The sequence below is a fragment of the Heterodontus francisci genome, chromosome 19 (genome assembly GCF_036365525.1).
Source record: "Heterodontus francisci isolate sHetFra1 chromosome 19, sHetFra1.hap1, whole genome shotgun sequence".
In the NCBI taxonomy this organism is placed as follows: domain Eukaryota; kingdom Metazoa; phylum Chordata; class Chondrichthyes; order Heterodontiformes; family Heterodontidae; genus Heterodontus; species Heterodontus francisci.
In genome coordinates this window covers 52218744-52240855 of record NC_090389.1, presented here as the reverse complement: position 1 = coordinate 52240855, position 22112 = coordinate 52218744, and the positions used below count along the sequence as shown (strand labels likewise).

The window sequence follows — 22112 nt, the reverse complement described above, 5'->3', positions numbered from 1 at the left end:
TGGGTCACTCATTAAACATAAGGAATCGCCCATTTAAGACAGAGATGAGGAGAAATGTTTTCTCTCAGAAGGTCATGAGTCTTTGGAATTCTCTTCCTCAAAAGGCGGTGGAATCAGAATATTTTTGAATATTTTTAAGGCAGAGGTAGATGGATTCTTGATAAGCAAGGGGGTGGAAGGTTATCGGGGGTAGGTGGAAATGTGGAGTAATCAGTTCAGCCATGAACTTATTTGAATGGCGGAGCAGTCTTGAAGGGCCGAATGGCCTACTCCTGCTCCTACTTTGTATGTTCATATTACTTTTGAGTATAAATGTGCAGCTTTTCCCAATTCTGACAAAATATTCAAATATTAAAAATTGTTTTTGTAAACTGTGTGGTGTAAACACATTTTATTCGGAGCCTTCTGGTCAACCAAGATCCTCTTTGTGGATCACTCTGCTTTTCGATATAAACATAGGCTGGCTTATTGCCAAGCCATGAGATTTATACCAGCAGAAACTTTGTGTAGGTTTGATTGAACAGAAAACATTTTGAATAATTAATCCATTAAAATCATAGAATTTTAAGGCACAGAAGTCACCATTCAATCCCTCACATCTGTGCTAGCTCTCTGAAAGAGCTATCCACTTAGTTCCATTTCCTTTCCCTTTTGCCATTGTCTGATGAATGTTTTTTCAAATATTTATCCGCTTCCCTTTTTAAAACTAATATAGATTCAGCTTCCACTATTGTTACTGGTACAGTATTTCATGCCGTAGCAACGTTTCTCTTAAAGAAAATCTTCTTCCAACCTCTCTATTCATTCTTTTGGTGATGAATATAAATTTGTCCCTTTGAGTTACTGAGACGCTGCCCAAAATATTTTTTTTCTAATTTACCTTATCAAAAACCTTTAAGAATTTTGACCATCTGTATCAGATTTCTCTTTAACCATTTCTATTTTAATGGAAAGGGCCCACTTTCTCTTTTCTCTCCTCATAAGTAAACCCTGTCACCCTTGGTCTCAGCTTAATGAATATCTTCTGTACACACTCCATGGATTTGACACACTTACTAAAGTATGGCACTGAAAACAGAACACAATACTCTCTCTGCAACCTAATTGATGATTTACATAGGTTAGGTATTACATGCTAAATACTACATAACTTGTTTGAGACAAATTATGTCCATCAGTTTCAAATTTTCAAAAAACGACAATGTTCAAGGGTAATACAATTCACTTTGCCAGCAGTACTTTGTAAAACTAACTGAAAAAACTCATGATGATTATCTCAAATGATGCCATTGTAAAAATAAGTTGAAGGGTTGGATTTTACCAGCACATCAGCATTGTGGATCGTGGCGGCGAGGCCCGTAAAATGATTGCAGGAGCAACCCGCCATGACCCATGCGCTGAGAAGGCTCTGGCGTATATTAGTGATAGTGGTGAGGCCTTGGTACAGCTGCCCTGCCGCCAAGCAACAGGGCCTTCATTAAAATATGGAAATGAGGTTACTTAAACTGCAAATGAACTTATCTGCTGCTGGCAGCCATCCCACGCCGATTTTATGGCCGCCGGCCGCAACTCGCGCACCTTCGGAGCTCCATACGGAGTGGGGAGGAGGAAGGAATAAATTTATCAGGGTGGAGGGGGAGCAGGAAAAACAATCCTTATTGGCTGTGGGGATGGTGGGAAGGGGTTTAGGGTCAAAAGGAATAAAGTTCGGGGGGGGAGAGGTCGTGAATGAGAACTCACTTTTTTGGGGGAGATCGGGCATAAAGCTAGTTATTTATTGATTGCGGAGGGTGGGAGAGGGGATTTGAAGTTGTAATAACATTTTATTTTTATTGAATTGAAACTGTGTCACTCAAAAAATTTAAATGCCACTGAAAGGCTTCAAGCCATTTAAAAATGGCACCAGCAGCTTTTTTTTTTACATCATCGGGGGCAGCCGCTCCAGCCCCTCCATTTAAATGAGCCCCTGCGTGTAATATTGTGGGGGCTCTGCAGCGCGCTTCCGGGTCAGAAGGCTGCCGACCACGCGGCATGCTGGTAAAATTCAGGCCGATGTGTGTGCAACAAAAATTCTTTGTCAAACATGAATACCTTCAATTACAATTTTATTAAGCACAGATGGTTTTATAATAGATCTTCATAATGAATGTACTGTCAAAAAAAATGCCCAGAAATTCATTTTAGTGCTAATTTATTTACTAAAAATTATAGAAATAAATGTATTTGACATTTTTAAGCTAGACTTCATCCTGAAAGGTTTGACATAGAACATTAAAACCTTGTGCTTGCTTTCAAAATGATTATATCCTGATAACGCCAGCTGCTCTCCATTAAAGCAACCAAGTATTTCACTAGACAATGCCAAGCACTAGTATTCAATCACTGAACAAAACATCTCCCCAGAACTATCCCCCATGGTTTACACCTGAAGAATTCTGCACATTTGTATCCTTCACACTAACACAAAAGATATCTGGCCAAAATCTTCAGCTGAAAGATCTTCTATGTTGCATCTGTAGGAGCAAGAAGCAGCTGCTTTTCGCAGAATTACATTCCATTTTAATTTACCTTTTTAATGCTATTTTAGGTAGCATTTTTTAAAACTGAGGCATGATCAGATAATATATTATTTTCAGTGTTTAGTGCTTGTTAAAGAGTTAAACATGCAACCCAGAAGAAAACTAGGTTCCACTGAAGTTTTATCTTCTGGCTGCTATGAACATAAGTTATTATCATCAACCTGCATAAACCTATTTTACCAGGATCTGGCTGTAGCTAAGTATTGAATTTAGGTCGTAAAAGGTTTTACCATCTGAATATTTATGAAACGAAATTCCCAAATTAGCTTTTTACATGGCAAAATAATTGACAATAAAGAGATCATAAAAGGAGATAAAATATGTTCTGTACAGAACAGGATTAAGCTGACTGAGTGGGTGTAACGTTGCAAATGATGTGATTTTATACAGACTAATAAATGCACTGAAGTTATCTGTAATCCGATAACTTTCATTGCAACCCATTGTTGAAGGAAATCTGCTCCAGTTAAGTGTTGACTTGAATTTTCCTCCCTGTTGCAGACTATATCACACAGACTTATACTGATTTGTTTATTCTATTTTACACTATTTTAAAGGACAAGTAAAAACATTAAACATGTAGTTACTTTTGTGTTTGTGTCTCCCTGAGCCATGATGGCTGCACCAATGTAAGCAGACCACAGGGTATTTGTTAACTTTATTGTCCTTGTTTTGAGAGATTAAAATGCCACAAAAGAATCATGTTCAGCCATTCATCTTCTGAAAATATTCTGGTGATTTCTGGTGAAACACAGAAATTCCAGTAGTGGTGAGAAGTTTTAAATTTGCTTGTTTTATCATGAATATAATTGCCCTTTAAGAAAAGCTAAGTAAAGATGCTGCATTCAGTATTGTATTCATGGTGCAGACCAGTACAATTCTAAAATGGCAATTGTGCTTTATCCCCCCAACTATGACGATGAAACCCATATCGTCAGTCTGTTGTCACAGTAGCAAAGAAATTGTGAATAACTAGCAAAAAACAAACAAAAAGAAATATAGGTTAAATGACTAATTCAAGTTCATTACATTTTGGATGAGAATCTGTATAGCCAAGTCCATTTGCTCTCTATACCAGAGCAGCAATGTAGTAAAAGACTATTTACTACAGAACACAAATCACATTGAGATGATTTTTATGAACTTTAAAGAAACAAGTTCTATTTTGAACTCAGAAAATATCTTTGTTCATCCAGTGTATGTTAATTAATCAAAAAAGTAGCTGCAGTGATTTAAATTAAATGAAGTGTTAGTTCGAACAGATTTAAAAAAAAAAGTGAATGCACTTTGTCCAGAAGCCCTCAGACGAGAATTTTTTTTTTTGAATGGCCCATATTGGACTATAGCAAAAAATGGCATCTTTTCCACAGATCAAGATGGTGCTTAAGATGAAGACGCTCTTTCCTCTTCCATGCTATTTCCCCCAGGTATAAACTTATACACAATGAGAAATGGCATCTTCATCACTCCATTTACTTTGATGCAAAAAGCATCTATTTTTCACTTAAGTCAATGGAGCTGAAAGAGAACAATATCTCATAATGTACATCTTTTCTCAACTTTGTTATGTTATATTGATGAGCACTTTAGTTTGAAGTTGTTAACATGCAATTTTGGGATTATGCTAAAATACTGCTTAACCAACATAACACAAAGCTGGGAAGAATATGAAAAAAGTGTCATTTATATTTCCCAATAGCAGTGCAGCAAAACATGAAAGCTGAAATTAACTGGCTACTGTAACAGAACAGATGTGCACAAATGAAATGTATACTTCCCTTCATGATCAAATTCCCTAACGAGTCAATGCATCATTTTGAAGAAAAAGAGATTAAAATGCTTGTTGTGCTACCTCATAAACTGTCTGCAAAAACTAATGCACTGCATTGATATACCAAACAAATTTAATATCTACCAACAAGGCAATAGCTATGTTTAACTATCAAGTTTTCTTCGCCACCAGGCCTAAGTATTATATTGATATAAATAAAAAAACAAAAACTTACATTTATATAGCACCTTTCACGACCACTGAATGTCTCAAAACACTTTATAGTGTCGACACTGTTGTAATGTCGGAAATACAAACTTAAAACAAAATCCTTAAAAAGATATCTTTTTTGATTTTAGTGAACACGTGATCAAAGTATTACCATGGTTTAAGTATCGGCTAAGGGTGTGTTTAGAACATTTTGGTCTGAGACATGTAGCTGCCCCTCAACATGTGCTTGGCTGGAATGTTAACTAGTCTGTTAAAGAGAGACTTCTGCTCATGCTTTAATACATGTGAAATGTTTAGAGAATGGGGTGGGGAGAATCCCTGCTCTTTAAATATTTAAATTAAGGTCAGGTGGGTTTAAAAAATATCTATTGCATCCTGAACATTCTGCAAACCACATGTGACATAATGCAGTGTCAAAATGAAGCAATGCGAGTACCTGCCCTCACCCCATAGAGTCACTCTTAGTTTCACTCAGTCAGATTTCCACTTCACTATGATGTTAAACTGGCCTTTGAACTGCCAGTTTATCAGTTGCACTCGTCTCATTACAACTTGAAAACTGGAACAATTCCATTTGCTAACATGACGCACACTAAGGCCGTCGAGTCCTTCGAGACGAGTAAAACTCCCGGAAGTGACGGCTTACCGGTCAAGTTGTACTCGGCCCTGACCTGCTGGAAGTACACGAGAGTATGCTCCTGGCCGGTAGCATGTCAGAATCCATGAGGAAAGGCATCATCACCCTCATTTACAAGCGGAAGGGGGAGAGGGCAGAAATCAGAAATTGGCGGCCCATCTCACTGCTTAATGTTGACTACAAGATTCTGTCCAAAGTCATAGCCAGTCGAGTCAAATCTGCTCTGGAGTTGGTGATTCACCATGATCAGACCTGCACTGTACCCGGCAGGAAGATCTCTGATAGTCTCGCGCTACTCAGGGATATGATCGCCTATGTACGGGACAGGAGGGTGGACACCTGCCTCAACAGCCTGGACCAGGAGAAGGCTTTTGACAGGATATCGCACACCTACATGATGGACGTGCTTTCCAAAATGGGGTTTGGGGAGGGAATCTGCAATTGGATCCAACTGCTCTACACAAACATCAGTAGCGCAGTCTCAATCAACGGGTGGGAATCGGAAAGTTTCCCGATCAAATCTGGAGTCAGACAGGGCTGTCCTCTCTCCCCGGTCTTGTTTGGTTGCTGTATTGAACCCTTTGATGAGTCTATTAGGAAGGATGTGAGCATAGGAGGGGTGACAATCCCAGGCAGCGGAGGCACTCAGGTTAAAACCTCCCTGTACATGGATGACGTTGCTGTCTTCTGCTCGGATCCGCTGTCCGTGCGCAGACTGATGAGCATCTGCGACCAGTTCGAACTGGCCTCGGGAGCCAAAGTTAACCACGGCAAGAGCGAGGCCATGTCCTTTGGGAACTGGGCTGACCGATCCTTTGTCCCCTTCACCGTCAGGTCAGACTACCTGAAGGTGCTGGGGATATGGTTCGGAAGGGCCGGGGCGTGCACCAAAACCTGGGAGGAGCGAGTAGCCAAGGTACGACAAAAGTTGGGCATGTGGGGGCAGCGATCTCTCTCCATTGTGGGTAAGAACCTGGTCATCCGGTGCGAGGCGCTCACGTTGTTGCTGTACGTGGCGCAGGTCTGGCCCATACCCCACTCCTGCGCTGTGGCAGTCACCCAATCCATTTTCCGCTTCATCTGGGGATCTAAAATGGACCGGGTCCGGAGGGACACGATGTTCAAATCTCTGGACAAGGGCGGGAAAAATGTACCCAACGTGGCCCTCATCCTGATGACCACCTTCGTGTGCGGCTGCATCAAGCTGTGTGTAGACCTCCAGTATGCAAACTCCAAGTGTCACTACGTGCTGATGTTCTATCTGTCCCTGGTGTTGCGAAGGATGGGCCTGGTCACATTGCCGCGGAACGCTCCATGCAGTTGGACCGTGCCGTACCACCTATCCTTCGTGGAGCAGTTTCTGTGGGAATACACCTTCGACCACCGATCCATCAGGCAGTGGTCTGCACGGAACGCCCTCAAGGCCCTACGGGAAAAGGAGACGGGGGATCCTGTCGGATGGTTCCCCGACCAGACTGCCAAAGTCATTTGGCGGAATGCCTCATCGTCAGAACTTTCAAACAAGCACCAAGATGTAGCTTGGCTGGTGGTGAGAAGGGCCCTCCCCGTCAGATCCTTCCTGCACGCCCGAAGTCTCGCCCCCTCCGCGCAATGCCCCCGTGGTGGCTGTGGTGGGGAAGAGACGGTCGCCCACCTCCTCCTGGAATGTGTCTTTGCAAAGCAGGTGTGGAAAGAGATGCAGTGGTTTTTGTCGAGGTTCATCCCAAGCAGCTCTAACACAGGAGTCTGTGCTCTACGTGCTGTTCCCAGGGATGCACACCGAGACAAACATCAACTGCTGCTGGAGGACTATCAATTCGGTGAAAGACGCCCTTTGGTCTGCCCGAAACTTGCTGGTCTTCCAGCGTAAAGAGTTGTCCACCACCGAATGTTGCAGACTGGCATATTCCAAGGTCCAGGACTATGTGCTGAGGGACGCACTAAAGCTTGGGGCAGCCACAGCAAAGGCTCAATGGGGAAAGACCACAGTGTAAGGTCCCCCCACCAAGCTGAACTGAGGGGCTGGATCCATGGGAAACCCCTCGAACTGTATCGGAGAAATTTTGTGTGCTGTCAATGTAAAAATGGAAATGGCATGACAATGAAATGGAAGGGTTGTGAGGCAACTCATGATTGTATGGAAGGAAACTGATCACCTTTGCACTGTTTGTATTTTTTGACTTGATGCTGTTTTAAACTGTTTGGGAATGTAATTTTTACAGATTTTTATGAATAAAGTATATTTTGGAAATGAAAAAAAAATTTAAAAAAACATGGCACACACTGAGATAAACATCAACTGCTGCTGGAGGTCTATCAATTCAGTAAAAGACGCCCTTTGGTCTGCCCGAAACTTGCTGGTCTTCCAGCGCAATGAGTTTTCTACGACCGAATGTTGCAGACTGGCACATTCCATGGTCCAGGACTACGTGCTGAGGGACGCACTAAAGCTTGGGGCAGCCACGGTAAAGGCTCAATAGGGAAAGACCACTGTTTAAGGTACCCCCACCAAGGTGAACAGAGGGGCTGGATCCATGGAAAACCCCTTGGGCTGTATCCAGAAAATATTTGTTCGCTGCAAAAGGTACATGGCCGGTAAAATGAAATGGAAGGGTTGTGAGGCAACTCACTTCTGTATTGAAGGAAACTGATCTCCTTTGCACTCTTTGTATTGTTGACTTTGTGCTGTTTTGAACTGTATTGTAATGTATTTTTTCAAGTTTTTTTACGAATAAAGTATATTTTGGAAATAAAAAAAAGCTAACATGACAATTTTAAAACGGTCTGAACTCAAGGTGCTTGACATGATTATCCCACACCTGTGATGATTTGTGCTTTGCAAAACACCTGTTTTTGTTGGGGCTGGGATGGAACCAGAACCATGATGATCCATGCACACATGAAGACAACATTAACAGGATGTGACTGTCCAATGGTTCAACATTTTTAAGAGTTTTTTTTAAAAAGGAGTTTTTATTTTTTAATGTAAAACAGAGATCCCCATCTTCAAGGGTTTTATTCAGGCAGAATGAATTAGTTTAAAAGTGTAAGACATTACAAGTCCTGATTTTCCTTTTTAGAACTCCCAAATTCTTTGGCTATTTGAATCACATCTGAAAACAAAACTATGCTTTGGCTCACATTTACAAATAAACTATCAACGTTAAATATGAAAATGGTGGCCGGGATTTTACCCTAGGTGGACAGGAGCTATCCACCAAATGAAAGGTCGCTTCCGCCTGGCCTGGGGATCTGACACATATTTTGCGGGTCCCCCGGCTTTAAATAGTCTGAGGCATGACTTCCACCTGCTTGAGGTAGGAAGTCCCACCTAATAGAGCTACCAGCCAATTCAGCCCAGTATCTTCGTTTTAAAAACTGAACAAATGTATTTTAAAGGCTGACATATGGATTTGATGATTGGCAGTTGTTACATCTTGCTGTAACATACCCTGTACGTTAGGTAAAGTTTATTTCCCCACATTTATCTTTTGAATATAATTCACTTTCTGAGTTGGTCCATACATTACTGGATAACCCTGGTGCAAATCACGGGGTGATCTAACTTATTTCGATTCATTGAAGATGAATTCATGGAGGACCTGTTTGGGGATTATAAAGCACCAGGAACAAAATTAAGGAACAGGTTCTCGAGGGTCATAATCTCCGGATTACTGTCCGAGCCACGTGCAAATTGGCTTAGGGATAAGAATATTAGGGAAGTAAACACGTGGCTAAGGGAGTGGTGTGGGAAAGAGAGGTTCCATTTCATGGGGCATTGGCATCAGTTTTGGAACTGGGGGGATTTGTACCGATGGGACGGTCTCCACCTGAACCGATCTGGAACCAGTGTTCTAGCGAAACGGATAAATAGGGTGGTCTCTAGGACTTTAAACTAGTGACTCGGGGGGGAAGGGAAAGGGAAAACGACATGGAGTGTGTTGGTAAATAAAAAGGTAAGCAACAGGTTAACATGTCTGCAGGAGGGTTTAAGTTCAAGGCAGACTATGAAAGAAGCAGAAAGGAAGGATAACTCAGGAATTATTATTAGAGATGTTGGAAATCATGAGGGGAAGAAAGCTAGCATAAAGGCACTTTACCTGAATGCTCGTAGCATTCGTAACAAGGTTGATGAGTTAACGGCACAAATCATCGCGAATAAATATGATTTGGTAGCCATTACGGAGACATGGTTACAAGCTGGTCACGACTGGGAGTTAAATATACAGGGGTACCAGACTATTCGGAAGGACAGACAGGAAGGTAAGGGAGGTGGTGTAGCTCTGATATTCAAGGACGACATCAGGGCGGTGCTGAGAGATGATATAGGTTTTATGGAGAATAAGGTTGAATCCATTTGGGTGGAAATTAGAAACTCTAAGAAGAAAAAGTCATTGATAGGCGTAGTCTATTGGCCACCAAATAATAACATCACATTGGGGCGGGCAATAAACAAAGAAATAACTAATGCCTGTAAAAATGGTAGGGCAATTATCATGGGGGATTTTAATCTACATGTAGATTGGTCGAACCAGCTCAGTCAGGGTAGCCTTGAGGAGGAGTTCGTTGAGTGTATCCGTGATAGTTTTCTTGAACAGTATGTAATGGAACCGACGAGGGAGCAAGCTATCCTAGATCTAGTCCTGTGTAATGAGACAGGAATAATTAATGACCTCATAGTTAGGGATCCTCTTGGAAGGAGTGATCACAGTATGGTTGAATTTAGAATACAGATGGAGAGCGCGAAGATAAAATCCAATACCAGGGTCCTGCGCTTGAACAAGGGGGACTACAATAGAATGAGGGAGGACTTGGCTAAAGTAGACTGGAAACAAAGATTTTATGGTGGGACAGTTGACGAGCAGTGGAGGACTTTCAAAACAATTTTTCAAAGTGCTCAGCAAAAGTATATTCCAGTGAAATGGAAGGACTGGAAGAAAAGGGGTAATCTGCCATGGGTGTCGAAGGAAATAAGGGAGGCTATCAAATTGAAAGAGAAGGCATACAAAGTGGCCAAAAGCAGCATGAAACGAGAATATTGGGAAAACTTTAAAGGTCAATAGAAAGCCACAAAAAGAGCTATAAAGAAAAGTAAGATAGAACATGAGAAAAAACTAGCACAGAATATAAAGACAGATAGCAAAAGTTTCTATAAATATATAAAACGAAAAAGAGTGGCTAAATTAAACGTTGGTCCTTTAGAGGATGAGAAGGGGAATTTAGTTATGGGATATGATGAAATGGCTGAGGCATTGAACAGGTATTTTGTATCGGTCTTCACAGTGGAGGACATTAATAACATGCCAGTAATTGACAAAGAGACGAACGTAGGTGAGGACCTGGAAACAATCATTATTATGGAAGAGGTAGTGTTGGGCAAGCTAATGGAGCTAAGGATTGATAAGTCTCCTGGCCCTGATGGAATGCATCCCAGGGTACTAAAAGAGAAGGCGGGAGAAATAGCAGGTGCACTGGCGGTAATTTTCCAAAATTCGCTGGACTCTGGGGTAGTCCCAGCTGATTGGAAAACAGCAGATGTGACGCCACTGTTTAAAAAGGGAGGTAGACAAAAGATGGGGAATTATAGACCGGTTAGCTTAACCTCTGTAGTGGGGAAGATGCTTGAGTCTATTATCAAGGAAGAAATAGCAGGGCATCTCGATAGAAATTGTCCCGTTGGGCAGACGCAGCATGGGTTCATGAAGGGCAGGTCATGCTTGACAAATCTTTTGGAATTCTTTGATGACATTACGAGCAAGGTGGACAATGGGGACCCAGTGGATGTGGTGTACCTAGATTTCCAAAAGGCCTTCGACAAGGTGCCGCACAAGAAGCTGCTGCACAAGATAAGGATGCATAGCGTTAGGGGTAAAGTATTAGCATGGATAGAGGATTGGTTGACTAACAGGAAGCAGAGAGTGGGGATAAATGAGTGCTATTCTGGTTGGCAATCAGTCACTAGTGGTGTGCCTCAGGGATCGGTGTTGGGACCGCAATTATTTACAATTTATATCGATGATTTGGAGTTGGGGACCACGTGTAGGGTGTCAAAGTTTGCAGATGACACTAAGATGAGTGGCAGAGCAAAGTGTGCAGACGACTGTGAAACTTTGCAGAGGAACATAGATACATTGAGTGAGTGGGCAAAGGTCTGGCAGATGGAATACAATGTTAATAAATGTGAAGTCATTCATTTCGGTAGGAGTAACAGTAAAAAGGATTATTACTTGAATGGTAAAAAGTTGCAGCATGCTGCTATGCAGAGGGACCTGGGTGTCCTTGTGCATGAATCGCAGAAGGTTGGTCTGCAGGTACAGCAAGTAATTAGGAAGGCAAATGGAATTTTGTCCTTCATTACTAAAGAGATTGAGGTTAAAAGCAGAAAGCTTATGTTGCAGCTGTATAAGGTACTGGTGAGGCCGCACCTGGAGTACTGTGTGCAGTTTTGGTCTCCTTACTTGAGAAAGGATATACTGGCACTGGAGAGGGTGCAGATGAGGTTCACTAGGTTGATTCTGGAGTTGAGGGGGTTGGCTTCTGAGGAGAGACTGAGTAGATTGGGATTATATTCATTGGAGTTCAGAAGAATGAGGGGGGATCTTATCGAAATATATAAAATCATGAAGGGAATAGATAAGATACAAGTAGAGAGGATGTTTCCACTGGCAGGTGAAGCTAGGACAATAGGGCATAGCCTCAAGATTAGAGGGAGCAAATTTAGGACTGAATTAAGAAGGAACTTCTTCACCCAGAGGGTTGTTAATCTATGGATTTTCTTGCCCAGTGAAGTAGTTGACGCTTCTTCAGTAAACGTTTTTAAAGCTAAGGTAGATATCTTTTTGAACAATAAAGGAATTAAGGGATACGGTGAGAGCGCGGGTAAGTGGATCTGAGTCCACGAAAAGATCAGCCATGATCTTATTGAATGGCGGAGCAGGCTCGAGGGGCCGGACGGCCTACTCCTGGTCCTAGTTCTTATGATCTATCTGCCCAACAGGACAGCTGATTCAATCAAGGGAATGTAAATGAAAACTTTTTTTTAAAGTGACAACTTAATAACCAAGGTAATTTATTTTTTGCTAATGAGAAAATTAAAAGAGCCAGAGTGACAAATAGCATATAGAATAAAGAGTGAGAACTAAAAACAAGAAATGCTGGAACCACTCAGCAGGTGTGAAAAGAGAAGCAGAGTTAACGTTTCGGGTCAGTGACCCTTCTTCGGAAAGAGTGAGAACAGTTTGTTTCAATAAATTCTTCAAAAATTTTAAATACATATGAAGACCACTGACATAAAAATCAGAACTGGTCAGACAGCATCAATTGAGAGAATGCATGTGTTAACTTTTCAAGTGCGGATCCTTTGTCAAAACTGGAAAAGATTACCTATGAACAACACTGAAGAACAGAACAAAAGGAGGGAACACACACTAAAGAAGAAATCCAAGAACCCATAAAGTGGAAAATAGAAGATGATTAAATGGCAGAAATGACACTGGCAGAGACAACAGGTGACACAATGAGAGAAATCAAAGAAATAAAAGACATATTTGAGATCCAGAGCATGTGTGAATAGCTGAAAGAGGTGGGGGAATGAGGCAGAGGACTTATGAAAAATTAGCAGAGCGGAGCAGTTCCAGAAGCAAAAAGCGATGTTGCTGACTACTTGCCAGCACACTATTCCAATGAAGGTTCCCCACCCCAAACTCCAATCCCATCCTTCCTTCCCCCACACCCCTATGCCCGAAAAATGACAGCAATTCCCCAGGGGGCAGGCAACAGCAGTGTTCTCCGCTGATATCACTGAAGAATGTCACGTGGGTAGCTGCCTGTCCCTGGGAAATCAACAAATGTTTGCGTAGTGCCCGTTGCAAATGCATTTCTCCCCCAATGTGCATGGATTTTGTTTTCCCTCCCCTCTTTCCTTTGTTCTGTTCTTATTTTTTAAGTCTGTACAGTGGTAGTATCTTCCAATTTTGGCACAAAAACTTGTCTGTTCTCTCCACAGATGCTGGCTGATATGTTGAATGTTTCAAGCATTTTCTGGTTTTGGTTCCAATTTCCAACATCAATAGAGTTTGCCTTTTTGCTCCTATAAATCACAGCTTTACATGTATATCAAATTATAAAGTTATCATTGGAATGTGTCCAGCTCAAAGTCCTGTGCTCATGACCTGAGAAAAATCAAACTACATCTGGCTCTCCCATAGGCTTTAAGCATTCCTTTAAGGCCCAGGCAGCACCCTAACTTTCTCTGTCTGGACCATATAATGCTTGCCTTGTTAAATATAATGAGGGCCGTAGAGAAAGTGTGGGAAATTCAACAGAGTGCTCCATACTAATTGCTCCCAGACAGAACCAGAAGATGACGATTGACCTCAATAATTACGTACAACGCAATGGTTGGGCCACAGTTTGAGCACTAAGTTTAGTTTTGGGAGCCCCATTATAGAAAGGATATGAAACTATAATCATGAGGAGAAATTTGAGACACTGGACTGTTTCCACTGGAGCAGAGTAGTCCAGAAGGAGACATATTGGAGGTTTTTAAAATTATGAAGGGTTTTGACAGGGTGAATACAAAAGGTCATTTCTTCCACTTGGGAAGCAGGTGATGACGGAATACAGGATAAATTTATTTATGTGGAGTTATTAGAGCTTTACAACAGGGAGTAGTTAAGGCAGTGGTTTTAAGCAAAGAGTAGATAAACTTTTCAAGTTGGGGTAGTTATGGGACTGTAGGGAGTCAACAGGGTAGTGGGAATTTTTAAATTTATTCTCAGGATATGAGTGGGGCTGGCAAGGCTGTGTTTATTGCCCATCCCTACATGCCCTGAGAGATGGTGGTTGGCCTTTTTCTTAAACTGCTGCAGTCATTGTGTCGAAGCTGCTCCTATAATGGTGTTGGGTTTGGAATGCCAGGACATTTACCCATTAAGGATGAAGGTATAGTGATATATGTGTCAAGACAGGATAGGATGTGATTTGGATTGGAAATTGGAGGTGATGATGTTCCCATGATATTGCTTTTTGTTTCCTTCTCAGTGGGAGAGCTTGCTGGGAGGGTGAGATATCTATGCAAGCTCGCTGAGCTCCTGCATTGAGCTGTGCAAATTGTATATACTGCAGCCACAGAGCTTCATTATTGGAGGGGATAGATATTGAGTCCAATGTGTCAAGCTCACGCAATGATCAGGTTTAGACTATAAAGTGAACTGGAGCAATTATAAAAATGAATGGATGAACGAAACTCCAAAAAATGAACACATTTTGCTGCAGACATCATGGAATAAGAGGTCAGGTGACCCCTCCTATACTGCAAATATACATAGTGATTGTTGGAGACTAAACTCATCATCACATCTGGATAGTCCTGGGGAAGGCACATTAAAATGTTAAACAGGCCATTCAATGCTAAATGGCTCCGATCTTCAGGAACTGGGCTGACAAAAATCTTTGCAGACAGGGAGATTCTGGATACAAAGCCAAGATAATGGCTAAGAAATAACATCACTTTATCAAGATAAGCCACATTCAAACCACATTGTATAACAATGGCCATACGTTCAAAGACGTAGTATGAACACACCCAGAGGAGACCATCCATAGTCACCTGACCAAAACCCCAAACTGATAAGGGTTTTACTTAAAAAAGAGATTTCTATTAAGTCAGACAGAGACAGTGAGAAAGCCAGAAGCTGAGATCCATCCCAACCAAAAAGAGGATCCTGCCTGCAATACCTTTAATCCACCAAGGCAGAGTCTGCAGAGGTGACTTTGAAAACTCCCCATCTCAGAAATTTTAACAAGATTGTCCATGACTTTGACCGAGTCTTAATCAAAGGAGTCTGCAATACTTCAGTGAATCAAGAAAAGGAACATCAGGCCTGTAACGCTGTTAAACATCCCGCCCGAGCACCAAGAAGGTTTCAAAGTGAACTCTTTTTTTCAACAATTGGACTTAAATGAACGCTAGCTTCTAATCTCTATCTTTTCTTGCGTGTTCATGAGTGAGTGGGTGAGGTTGCGAACATTTTCGGGTAGTGTTAAATAAATAGTTACCTTTTTTAACCTGCGAGAAAACCTGCCATTTGTCTGCTTATTTGACTGCTTAAACACTCAGGGACTAAAACAACATTTTTAAATAAAACTGTCTACGGTCAGTTGAGAGGTAAAAAATAGAAGTCATCGACACTATCTTTCATCTGTCCATAACAAAAGCCAGAAGTGCTTATCAAACAGACTGTGTTGTGCTTCTTGAGTGTTGCTGCAGCTGCACATATCTAGACAAGTGGTGTATATCACTCTCCTGAATGTAGATTTGATGATGGGGGAGAAGCTTTGAGGGATCCGCTCATCAAAAGTACACTGCACCTGCCCTGCTGTTGTAGCCAAGGTTTTGTTTTGGTTGGCCGAATTAATCTTCTGGTGCAGGCGAGCTCCAGGATGTAGATGATGGAGGGACTTGGCTGAAGTGGTGCTATAGAAAGTCAGAGGGATGTACAAACTTTCAAATGTTTAGAGATTTTTCCTGGAGGCAGAAAGAACAAACGCTTTGAAATGTCAGATTCAAAGATAATTTAAAAAAAACACAAACTAAAAATGGCAATGAATTAAAAACCAAAGCCAATAACAAGATGTAAGCCTTTGCTCATTGGTTGCACTTGTGCCTCTGAGTCAGAAGGTTGAGGTTCAAGTCTCACTGCAGAGACGTGAGCACATAATCTGGGCTGATGCTTCAATGTAGTACTGAGGAAGCAATGCACTATCAGAGGTGTCGTTTTTTTGGATGAGATATTAAACCGAGGCCCCAGATATCCTCTCAGGTAGATGTGAAAGATCCCATGGCCTTATTCTAAGAGCAGCAGGAATGTCCTCCTGGTGTCCTGGACAATATTTATTCCTCAACCAACACCACTGAAAAAGATTATCTAGTCACTGTCTCATTGCTGTTGGTGGGACCTTGCTGGACACAAACTGACTCCCACATTTCCTACATTACAACAGTGACTACACTTAATACACTGTAAAGCTCTCTGGACCATCCTAAGGTGGTGAACGGGGTTATATAAATGGAATTTCTTCTATTGTGTCCATATACCTATTGCAATACATTGACAAATATCACAGAAGCAGTGAACAAGAACTGGAAATTCTGCAAATAGGTGTACGCAGTCTACCCAACTGATATTTCCATCTTACTGAGTTATCAAAACTTGATCTTAGGTCGGAACCGAAGAAGGGTCACTGACCCGAAACGTTAACTCTGCTTCTCTTTCCACAGATGCTGCCAGACCTGCTGAGTGGTTCCAGCATTTCTTGTTATTATTTGAAAATCTTTCAGCATTGTGCATGGGATGAAATTGTAATAACTAAAATAACTCGAAAGCTAATCGCCAGTAAATTCCAAAATTGAACTCTTTCTTCATACAGGAAAATTCTAGGCAGTACCAAAAACAATTGGTACCAAAGATTTGTTTATGACCTTGTTTTTGAATTTTGCCATGAACAAAACGTTTATATGTTGCATCCTGGTCCCACATCCAGATGTTACGCAGCCACAGACACCATGTACCTAGCCTCGAGTCACGCAATCTCCAACGAAAAGCAAGATAAATATCTTGTGGCCAAGTTGCAAACAAACTGTGGGAAATTTCTCTCTGACCACTGCCCCCCCCCCCCACCCCCACAACAAACAAATCAACTAAAGCTCTAGGACACTGCAGTAGCTCATAAATCCTTCTAATTCCAGCTAACTCACACTTTTCCCTCTGTAACTGAAAATGTTCTCCTCCCTCAGTAACTGTCCAGCTCTATTTTAAAGGGCTTCAGGGAATCCATAATTGCCGTATACTTCTGTAATTTACTCCACATCCAAGGAACGTACATTAGTTTCCCTGTCCACCTGTATAGATTTAAAGAAATTCAATTTTGCTCTGTATCAGTTATTTTTGTTAAGTGTACAACCCATTCTATCCTCCTCAACAGTTGTTTATTTTTATTTGTAAAACCTGCACTAAATGATCATTAAACCTTCAGTGTGGATGCAAGCAGTCATCCATAAACAGAGCACAATAGCTGCTTATTATTACACCCCATTAATGGCACAAAAACAAAGGTCAATGATGAATAAAACCACTGATGAAAAATCCCGAAATTTACTGGAAAAATATAATTCAGAGTGAAGCACACCAATACACAGAGGTTGAGCCTTAAACCCTTATGCCCTGCTCTGTGGAGCTCTGCGTGAAGCTCTCCACCTTGCTTCTTCATTGACACCTATCAAAACCTCATAAGAATCAACCTCTTGGTGCATTTGTCTCCCAGGCTTCTTAGCTCTTCCTATCTATTGCTTAGTCTTCTCCACTTCCCATTGTAAAACATTCAGTATGTTCCTCTACATGACGAGCACAAAGCCAAATTGCAGATAATGATTACAGCTCTTCAATTTCATCTGAGAGTTCAAAACATTATGCTAGGTCTAATAAAACATAAAAACTTTGTGGGACATACATATATATATGTATGTCTTAGTTAAATTATAATAAAACACATGCTGTGTTTTCTTTGGATATTACTTGTAGTCCTGTGAGTCTTACAATAGTTCACAAGTCAAAGGAATAAGTAATATTGTATGGTGGCAACGTTGGGATATATTTCTTCTGAAGAACATCAAATATTACAAGGTGGCAATGTTTGGGATATATTTTTCTTAAGACCACCAAAAATTACATCATGGCAACATTTGATTTTTTCTGAAGAACACACTAAGAGAGAACAAAGAACAGCAGGCTGCTAGCCTGGAGTGGCTAAAGATCCTGGACTGCGACTGTCAGGAGACCCCACAACAGTGCAGTGAGCTAAGCTACAGACAGGGCTCCAGGAGATGTTGAATCTCTGAGTTCAGTAGGCAATTTTCCAGGGGATCAGAACTATCAACTGGCCTGGCAGTGGGTTGAACATTTTAAAAGCAGTAGCTGAAGCAATTGCTGTTTTAGTTTTCCTGTTTTCTTTGCTTCATGGGTGGGGCCTAAGCTGAAAAGAAAGGGAAGAACTCCACAGCACCACTGGAAGTCCACAGCACAGTGGGAAGGCTTGTGGAAACTGCTAGTACTGCAAGGTGCAACTGGCTGCAGAGAACAAAGCTGCTTATGGTTTTAAAAAAATGAGCTGTGCAAACAGAAAGCAACTGTGGTGTCTCACTCTTAAAGGGGCAGGCTTGCAGAAAACAAATCTGTCTAAACAAGAAAATAAGTGGGCCTGTGAAAAAGAAAACCTATAAAAAGACCTATATTTATATTTTTAAAAAAGCAGGATCATTAAGGCAATGGTTTTCAGATATCTAGATATAGATTGGAAGGCGTCAGACATAGCATCTGAATTTAAACTGTTTCGACTGCAAATGAACTGGATCAAGAAGTGAGTGAACCAGAGAAACAAGCTATCATGATTAAGATCACACAGGCATCAAGGGCCTGCAATGGATTAATACATCAGGGTTGTCAGCTGAGGATCAGAAGGATTATAGCAATATATGGACATTCCTGGAGCAGCAACTAAAGGTAAAGGTCAATTTCCAAGTACATAGGCTTGAGCTTATGACCTACCAGCAAAGGCAAGATGAGTCCATTGACCAGTTTGTTGCAAGTTGCCGAGACAAAGCTCAAGAATGTTACTTCACAGATATTGACTTGTCGGAACAAGTCAGTAATCACATGTACCTCAATAAAGGCCTTTCAAAAACAGCTAGAAAAGAAGAAAGGGCACTCCATAGATGCACTACTTAATGATGGAAGGAAATTTAAAGCCATCATGGCTGGGCGCCAATAGTTACAAGCGTTGGGGGTGGCTACGACAATTGGTACGGAAACCAAGGTTCAGAAGTCTACTAAGCCTTGTGGCAAATGTGGCCTGTCTCGCCCAACTCGCAATTCTCCAACGTACCAGGACTAGTGCAACGCTTGTGGCACACAAGGATGAGCTCAAATACTGCACACAGGAATGGTGGCAGATCACATGCAGAGAGAGAACGTCGACAAGACAGGATGGCAAATACAACAAAGGGTATGCCAACACACAACAAAAGCCCAAGCAGGTATATCAGGTCAGCAGAGAGACAGACTGTCAGGTGCACATGGACAAACAGTGCATTCTTGCAAACAGCGAGCGAGCATTTCACATAGTACATTTTTATCAGCATGTCCAATGCTCTCATGAAATCTGAGGCAGTCGCCATGATTGGGATTATATGTCTGTAAAAGAGTGACAAGCATAAGCTCAGAGTGAAAATCAACACAGGAGCAAGTGCAAATATTCTACCGATCCACATACTGAAGGATGCGTACTATGGTACGACCCATCACAGCTAGGCTGACTGCCTACAATGGCTCTCCAATCAAGTGCATTGGAACGATAACCTTACAGTGCAACTATGGGAGCTCCGAATGGGTACCACAAATGTTCTATATTGTAGACAGAACAGGACTTCCAATATGTTGAGCTCTACATATTGTCACATTATATCAAGTGTATCGGGTCAGTCCATGTAAAGGACGACACAAAGGCTGGGAATCTTGACAGTAAGAGGGGATATGACCGGGTGTCTCTCCTCAGGCTTCAGTTTGTTGCAGCAACAGGGATTGCCACTGATTGGTGATGTTGCCACTCATCACTTTTATATATTTTCTAAACAAGGGAAGATGAAGGCAACGTACGACAAGCAAACAGGACCAGAAATAGCTCAATTGTGTGTACGACAGAAGGTCAGAGTCCTCCATCATGTGTTGGGAACTTGGTATCCTGCATAGGTTGCAAGGATATGTGACCAACTCAGATCGTACGAGGTCCATATGGTGACATTTCATCAGACCTGCAACGTTAACTTTGCTTCTCTCTCCACAGACGCTGCCAGACCTGCACTTTTTGTTCTGTTTCAGATTTCCAGCATCAGCAGTGTTTTGCTTTTATGATTAGACAAGATTAGGTTTATGTTCCAGATGTTCCCTCTTGCTGTCTATTGACCAATCAGCATCCTCCAATTGGCAGGGAGAGGGAGACCGACCTCTGGTCTACTCAATGATCACATTGTTTGGTGTACAAGGAGAAGGAGGTGCAATTCAAGCAGTATGCGCTGGACAATGTCAGTCTCCATCGAGTGCATCAGTCCATACTATTGAAATATTCAACGTGATTTCAAGTGACAAGACGTCATAGGATTAAATTCTGCAACCCCTTGCTTAGGAATAATACGCCAAACTCAAGCCATCAGGATACTTGAAAACTGTGTTAACTTGTGATAACTGTGCACCAGACTAAAGCCCAGAATGACCATCAATAAACATCATTGAAAGGGAACTTTTTTCAGTGTTTGACATTTTCTAATTCACTGACTCAAAGTGTACTGTCTAAGGATCACACTCTACTTACTCAATGATCCACCCACCCACAAGACACCTGTGAGTCTTAATTGCTTCACCATAAAATATCAACTTCCTTCTGTGTGGCATAACACTTAGTAAGGGAAGGGCAATATTCTGACTAACAGGTTTTCTTTATTTATCATTTGTGATACTTTGAAGAACATTTACTTAATGGATTGATATTATCATTCACATCATAAGCAAATGAAATGTAGAATATAATGACATGATGCATATATTCATTAAAATAGTATTTCAAAAATACCATTAGAAATGAGAAGTTAAAGATGCAAGAAACAGCCACATGCTTGGAAATAAATGAAGCCGAACACAAATTCTCTGAGGAAAGCTGATGAAACATTAGTGTTAAGTGTGACAGAAAGAGAGAGGGATAGAACTCCAGAACTGGCGGAAATACTGAACTCTAGTTAACCCTGTTTTCCATAGACTGTAACATTAATCAATTTAATTTTGTGCAAAAAAATCTGTATGAATGTTTTTTTAAGGGGAGAATTGTGGTCCAGCAGATAGATGGGTCTGGCTCTGACACCAAATGAAATATAGGTCACTGAAACCCACTCGCCTCAGTAGGGTAAATTGTGCATGTTGTCAGGCAGCTCAAAGGAGGCATACTGTGCAAATGAACACTATCTGATTCACTTTTCATAAGTTATATCCCCAGTTGGCTGATTACCAAGTTGCACTGATGTAATAACCTTAACAGTACACTGGCACTTCTCTTAATAGTAGTCAACACTAAGAAAAAAAGGAAGTGGGTGAAGTACAATAAGAAAATAAATATGAAACAAAGAGAAAAAAACCTTAAATACAATAAAGATTCTTAGTATAGCAGAGAAATCATCCACAGTATAACTACAGCAGTTTTCAGTTTGACTATTCATTATACGACTGAAAGCTAACGCCATTCAGCCGGTCAAGCATTTGTTCCATAGACCATGTTATATTTGCTTTGAGACAGACTCTACCCAATTTCTTTTCTATCCGAAAAGAACTTATCCTGCCAGAACCTGTCCACATTGTACTTTGACAACGCTTAATTAATTAATCTTACACCTTGGCAGCAAATAATGCACACATCAAAAATATTGTGACTTTGTTCTAAAACAAACACATATCCAATAAGAAACATCAGTTATCAGTTCATCTTCAGTTTACATCGGCATGGATCTGAATCGGCACAACTATAAAACCTATGCTGTCAATATGTTTGGTGCTACTGGTTGCAATTTGGGAAAGACCTGATTTTGATTGAATTTGGGGCAATATTTTTAGTTTTAGTTTTAGAGATACAGCACTGAAACAGGCCCTTCGGCCCACCGAGTCTGTGCTGACCATCAACCACCCATATTACACTAATCCTACATTCCTACCACATCCCCACCTGTCCCAATATTTCCCTACCACCTACCTATACGAGGGGCAATTTATAATGGCCAATTAACCTATCAACCTGCAAG

At 41.3% G+C, this 22112-nt stretch overlaps 1 protein-coding gene across 10 annotated transcripts in view; it reads right to left on the bottom strand.

Annotated features, from left to right (window-relative positions):
• The window catches only part of fhit (fragile histidine triad diadenosine triphosphatase), a 1297392-nt gene that overhangs the window by 690145 nt on the left and 585135 nt on the right, over positions 1-22112 (bottom strand). The gene's annotated exons all lie outside the window — the stretch shown is intronic.